Source organism: Zootoca vivipara, chromosome 12, assembly GCF_965207765.1.
Source record: "Zootoca vivipara chromosome 12, rZooViv2.hap1.1, whole genome shotgun sequence".
Classification (NCBI taxonomy): Eukaryota; Metazoa; Chordata; class Lepidosauria; order Squamata; family Lacertidae; genus Zootoca; species Zootoca vivipara.
In genome coordinates this window covers 35,656,151-35,662,124 of record NC_142595.1, presented here as the reverse complement: position 1 = coordinate 35,662,124, position 5,974 = coordinate 35,656,151, and positions in this window count along the sequence as shown.

Genomic DNA, 5,974 nt, shown 5'->3' with positions numbered 1-5,974 from the left:
TATTTTTCTCAGCCCTTCCCTCAATCCCTCTTCACGATCTCAGTTCCCTACAGCACTGGAGGTTGGCTGGTCAATGTGAGTTGGGTCCAGCACAGCAAGTTGATTCACTAAATTTTAATACATATTACATATATTTGTAAACTCCTTCAAAGTTCTCTTACAACCAAGCGGTATATGCATTTTGTTAAACAAATAAATAGCATTTCCATGGGGATTGCACCAACTGCTGTTCATCTGCACAGTCCAATGCGGGTTGCCTACCAATGGGCGTATCCTGACAATTACAGCCGATCCAATTAATTCCTGTGCTTCCATTTTAGTTATCTATGTATATACGCCCTTAGCTGCAGTGTTTAGCTGTTGCAAAAATTAATTAATCTCATTGTTCAAATGAGATCTAACCCTTTCACCAAAAGAATATATGTCTCTGCCTTATGCTGACCCAGATCAGTGGTCCGTCTAGTGCAATTCTCTTTACCCTGAGTAGCACCTGTGCTCCAAGGAGGAGAGGGGTCTTTCTCTAGCCTGTTACACCCCCCCCAAAAAAAAACTTCTTTAACTAGTGACATCAAGGAGTGAACCTGGAACCCTATGGGGGTGTAGAACTTGAGCTCTGGCAGTGAGTTAATGTTATTGCTCCCATTTTTGCCAGCAATCTTCTTCCTTAGGTCTAGCATGGCACACAGGGTGTTTTGCCCCACTTTACCTCTTGTCTTCCGTCCGTTCGCAAGGCATGGTGATGTGGTGAGGATTGGGAAGTGGGAAGACTTAGGAGTCCTCGAATGCTTCTACAGCGATCTTCAGTTGTGCAACCTTGTCTAAATCGGAGCGCTATCTGAACATGCATGGCAGGAAGGTTTGTTTTGATACATTGCACTCAGGGGCAACATGCCTCTTAATTGACATTTCCTCCTGTTTCATCATGCAGCACCTTGGAAGCGTTCTTTAGGAAGAGTTAAGCAGAACTGGTGGCAGAGAGAGAGAGCTGTAAAAAAGAAAGAAAGAACTTATTCAGAAAAATATAGCAAAAAGCCAGTTGTGTTCTTCGGTTCTATCTCTTGGTCACATGTTGGTGTGACCAAGGAAGCAAACACAATGTGGGGCTAGGCATATAGGAAAAGGCAGTTCTCAATAGTGTTTGTTTCAGTTCTATTGTAGGAAGTAGAAGTGCTGAAACTCAGAGAGAGAGAGAGAGAGAGAGAGAGAGAGAGAGAGAGAGAGAGAGAGAGAATGGCACAAATCTATGGGGCTGAAGGCAGTTGAGGCCACCAACTGGTTGATTGGGTGGCCAGCCGGTAACCACACAAACACCTCATTGGGTTTCATGACAGAAGAAAGGCAGGACATGCACATACGAAGCATAGCTGCCAAGTTATCCCTTTTTTACAGGGATTTTCCCTTATGCTGAATAGGCTTCCTCGCGAGAAAAGGAAAAACTTGGCAGCTATGATACGAAGATAAATAAAACCTGCTTTCTCAGCACTGAACCAGATCACCAGAGGCATGTTTAACCCCCTCTTCTCTCTGCCAGGGATACTGTTTTACTTATCTCCCATAGGAGAGGATGTGCTGCACTGGGGAGCATTGGGGCAAAGTCCTCATGCAAAGTGTATGGTGTACCGCAGAGCTACAGTGCCCCGCCCCCCAAATAAGCACAATTTAAAGATAAATACTCTTAAGGCAGAGCAGGGATCTTGCAATTGCCCAACACACAAGGTGAGGGTGCCACAGTCTTCTTCCCCACTGTGGTATTTCTATTTAACTTAACAGTCGTTTTTAGTCTTTCATCTGTGTACATATAAACCAGCATACACATTTTTTAAAAAAATGCAAATATGCCAACTTTCCCCTCTCTTTTTGTCGGGGGGGGGGGGCTATGTGTGAGTGGCCACTTAACTCCTGTCTGTTTCTCATTCCACTTTGCTGGCCTAACAGAAATATTTACATGTTTACCACACAGATATTTATATCCTCATCTTAATGTTTCTGGAATCTGGGCATATCAAGTTATCTGGGGCAGGAAAAACCCCTCCCAGCAGTAACAATCCACATTTATTTATTATTTAGAAACAATTTGCTGCCCTGTCATTGCTGCCTGAGAACGGCTGCCAGAATGCTTTGAAATAAGAAGACGAAGTCGTCTTGATCGCTTATTGCAAGTTTTGCGAGGGGCCAAGTTTTGCATTCAGCCCAGCAAAACGGGGCACCCTCTCCAGCTTGCTGATGCTGCGTTTTAGCTTTCGCCACAGACCAAGGAAGGCCAGAGCCTCTTATTTTCCAGCAATGGGGATGGGATCAAAGTGAAAGCATTTGTGGGACATGCTCCCTACCCCCACCTCCCTCCTCCTTGCCAGCCAGTAGACTCCAGCTGTAACACATCTCTGGAGCCTTATCTAGGATTCTGGTGCCTCTGTTTGCTGGTCGATCCCAGCTGTGAATTTCCTGCCAGGGGATAAACAGATCAGGGGCCCTCTCTGACACAATCCAGGCCTGACAGGATAAAGGAAACCATTGCAAAGGCAACTTGTGAAACACACCAGCTGGGAGATACATGGATGGGAGTCCAGCCATCAAAATTCCCTCTTCACAGCCCCTCTCCAGTTGGTGGAAGTCTCTGATCCTGGACTCAAAAAATGCCTTACAGAAAATGTGTTTGTATTTTCGGGTACAGATGCAGCCCCTGATGCAAAATCCACACCATACATTTAAAAAAACACTATAGTACCATTTTAAAAGTCATAAGGGATTTGGAGGGGCGAGGCTCTAGTTTGCTAAAAGTGCTGGGAAGGAACTGTAGCTTCATTGACAGTAAAATGGCTGGGAGTTGTCTGCTCTGTGGTGGGTAAGCTACAGTTCCCAAGGTTCTTTAGGGAGGATATCCTTTGATGAATGGTGCATACAGAGCTCGGAAAATTAGAATATCGTCGAAAAGTGCATTTATTTCAGTAATGCAACTTATTTTATTTTTTTTACAAATGCTTTCTTTTGGAAATTCCTCAGTAATAAAACAAATATTTACAATAATACAAAAATAAACATTGCTATTACATTTCATTAATTACATTCCATTTATAATTGACCTGCCTAACGACAAATAATTACAATTACAACAAATAAAGGCTTGACACATCTTGCTTTGCATGTCATGCACCTATCTCATATATTGGTTTCACCTTTTAAATTGCGTTACTGAAATAAATGCACTTTTTGACAATATTCTAATTTTCCAAGTTTCACCTGCATGTGTTCTACAATGAATTCTACCATGGCAACCCTAAGACTAAGGAGGAAGTTGGTAGGCAGAGCCACCCCTTGGACTGGTTGAGATTGGTGGGGCAGGGTCTCACTTGCCCTAGGGAAGCAGCCTCCACTGTCTGGTTAAATGAAGCACTTGCCCAGGCATTGGCAACCTTGGCTCTCCAGATGTTTTGGAACTACAACTCCCATGATCCATGACCACTGCCCCTGTTAGCTAGGGATCATGGGAGCTGTAGTTCCAAAACATCTGGAGAGCCAAGTGTGACGGATTGGCCTGGTGGGCAAAAGAACCCCAGGGTGCAGAGAGTTAAACCCCAACCTCCTGGATAAATGACGCATTCCATTCCTGAGGGGCGGGACTGTCAGGAGTTTAAAAGGAATGGGAGGCAGTTAATTCTGGGGAGAGGGTTGTGGGAGCGAGGGAGAGTGTGGGTAGGCGTAGGAGATCTTAAAGTGTTCTGAGGAGTTTAATTGAATTATATTATCTAGCCGTTGTTAATTGAAACTAAGAATATGATCTAAGAGCCTGTACACATGAAACCATTACGCATTTAAAAGTCATCTAGTCTAAATAAAGCTTTCTTAAATGTTAGTGGATGTGCTTAGTTATTGCAGCTGGGTATCTAAACTCACAGAAGTGGTGGCTCAATAGAGGACAAAACTTACCTCGGGAATAGAGGCAACGGTTTGTGTCTTAGAGTTACACGGAGGAGGCTTAGGAGGATAACCTGGGGTGCTACAAAGTTGCCAGAGTGGAAAGGGCAAACTTTTGCAGTGGGGAATCAATCTGACTGAGACCCTTTACTGTAGGCAGGAGGTTATTCCGTCAAACAGCCTAGAGTTTATCAAGATACCAGGCCACGTAAGCTGGAAGACTCTCTTTACTAAGGAACCCAAGTAACAGGGGTTTATTTTAAGGCGGCAGGAGAAGTGGGGGGTAGTGGTTTCACCCCTGGATTCCTGTGTCGCATTTTTAGTAATAGAGAGTGGGAGGACCTTTTTCGTTACACCAAGGTTGCCTATGCCTGCACTAGCCCCACTGCACACTAATTCTACTCATGTAGCCCATCGTATTATCTATTGCACTTTGGTTATTGCATCCAGCTGCCATTCAGGTAGGTATTGGTAACTTAAACTGGTTGATCTACAGGGTTACATACAGCTGCCTGGCAGCAGGCCGCTAAACACATGCCTGCAATAGGGTTTCTCCTAGTCTATAAGTTTGGGGTGGGAAGGCAGGGACAGGAACCTGCAGTCCTTGCCCTGATTCCATGCATGTGGCAAGGGGAGGGTGGCAGAGGAAAAAATGGGTGGAGAAAGAAGGGGAAAGGGTGCCTTCTTCCCCCACTTGGCTTGGATCCTGGTTGCTGCCAGCATGCAGCCATGGCAGATTACCCTGAGTGAGTGTGGCTTTTGACAGGGAAGGAGAGGAAAGCTTCCACCCACCTGATATAAGGGAGCAGCATTCAGTTAATGTATACAAAACTCACACCGCTGAATACTGAATGGGTTCAATTCTATAGGACGGGGCACAGCAGGAGCAGGGGGGAACCTGGGGTGCTCCACATCCTTGTGAGTCACGTTAATTCATCTTAATTAATCCAGAATACGTGCCACTCTGTAGCTCTGTGGCTAATGCAGATTTTAGCCTCCGCTCTTCACCAAACAGAAGCGGGCACAGAGATTGGCACAGTCGGCATAAGGCAACCAGGTGACAAATCGGGTGTACAATGTAGAAGCGGGTTATTCTTGCCCCACATCCTCTGCAACAGGCCCCCCAACTCAGCCAGTGGGTTGCGCAACATATGCACTGGAAGGGGCGGTGGCATCGTACAACGGCTCTAGGGTGGCGCCATCTTGTTTTAAGATGGCGGTTGCTCCAATCAACTGCACCTGTGTGTTGAGGGAGGAGGGACTGGCCCCGTCCAACAAGAAGTAGAAGGGCCTCTGGGGCAGCAAAATGACGGAGGATCCCTGAGGAAAGGAGGAGTGGCAGCCGGGAAAATCCCTGAAGAGGAAATGCAGCTCTCTCCAATTACAGCAAAACGGGCGCAGTTGTTTTGGGCCTGGGTATCGACATTAATTTTCAGCCAAGGCCTAAAGCAGCGGTAACCCATGCGGTCGTCCCTCACCCCCCTGAATGTGACAGGACTACAACTCCCATAATGCCTCCTATGTTTGCTGGCCATGCTGGCTCAGGGGTTGATGGGAGGTGTAGTCCAACATCATCTGGACAGCATCACTTGGTCTGTTGGTCTGTGTTGGAGGATCCTTTGGTTAAGAAATGCTCCGTGGTGGGGGTGGCACATTCAGGGCGCCCCCCCTCCATGGCAGCAGGGTCCAGGGGGCTCTCCTCAGTGGGTGTGACATATGGCCCCCCTTTGTTCACCTTGTGCGTTGCCACTCCTAGTGCCACGTTGGTTCAAGGCGGTGCTTGTTTTCTTTAAAAGCAAACAAATATACAGGAGGTGTCAGCGCTCAAACCGGTCTGGGAACACCACCTGCCGCTTTTGTGAAACCTTTTTATCCTGAGTGTGGGAATTGGGTGTAATTACTCAGGGCTGAAGAAATGGCACTCTGCCCATGCTCGGGGGCACCTTCCTTCCTTCCTTCTCCACCCTCCCCCCCCCCTTTGCCGCCTCCTCTGCGCGCCAAGCTTGAGTCCCAGCGCAAATTAAACCCCGGTGAAAGGATTCCAGCCTGCGCGGCGCGTGTT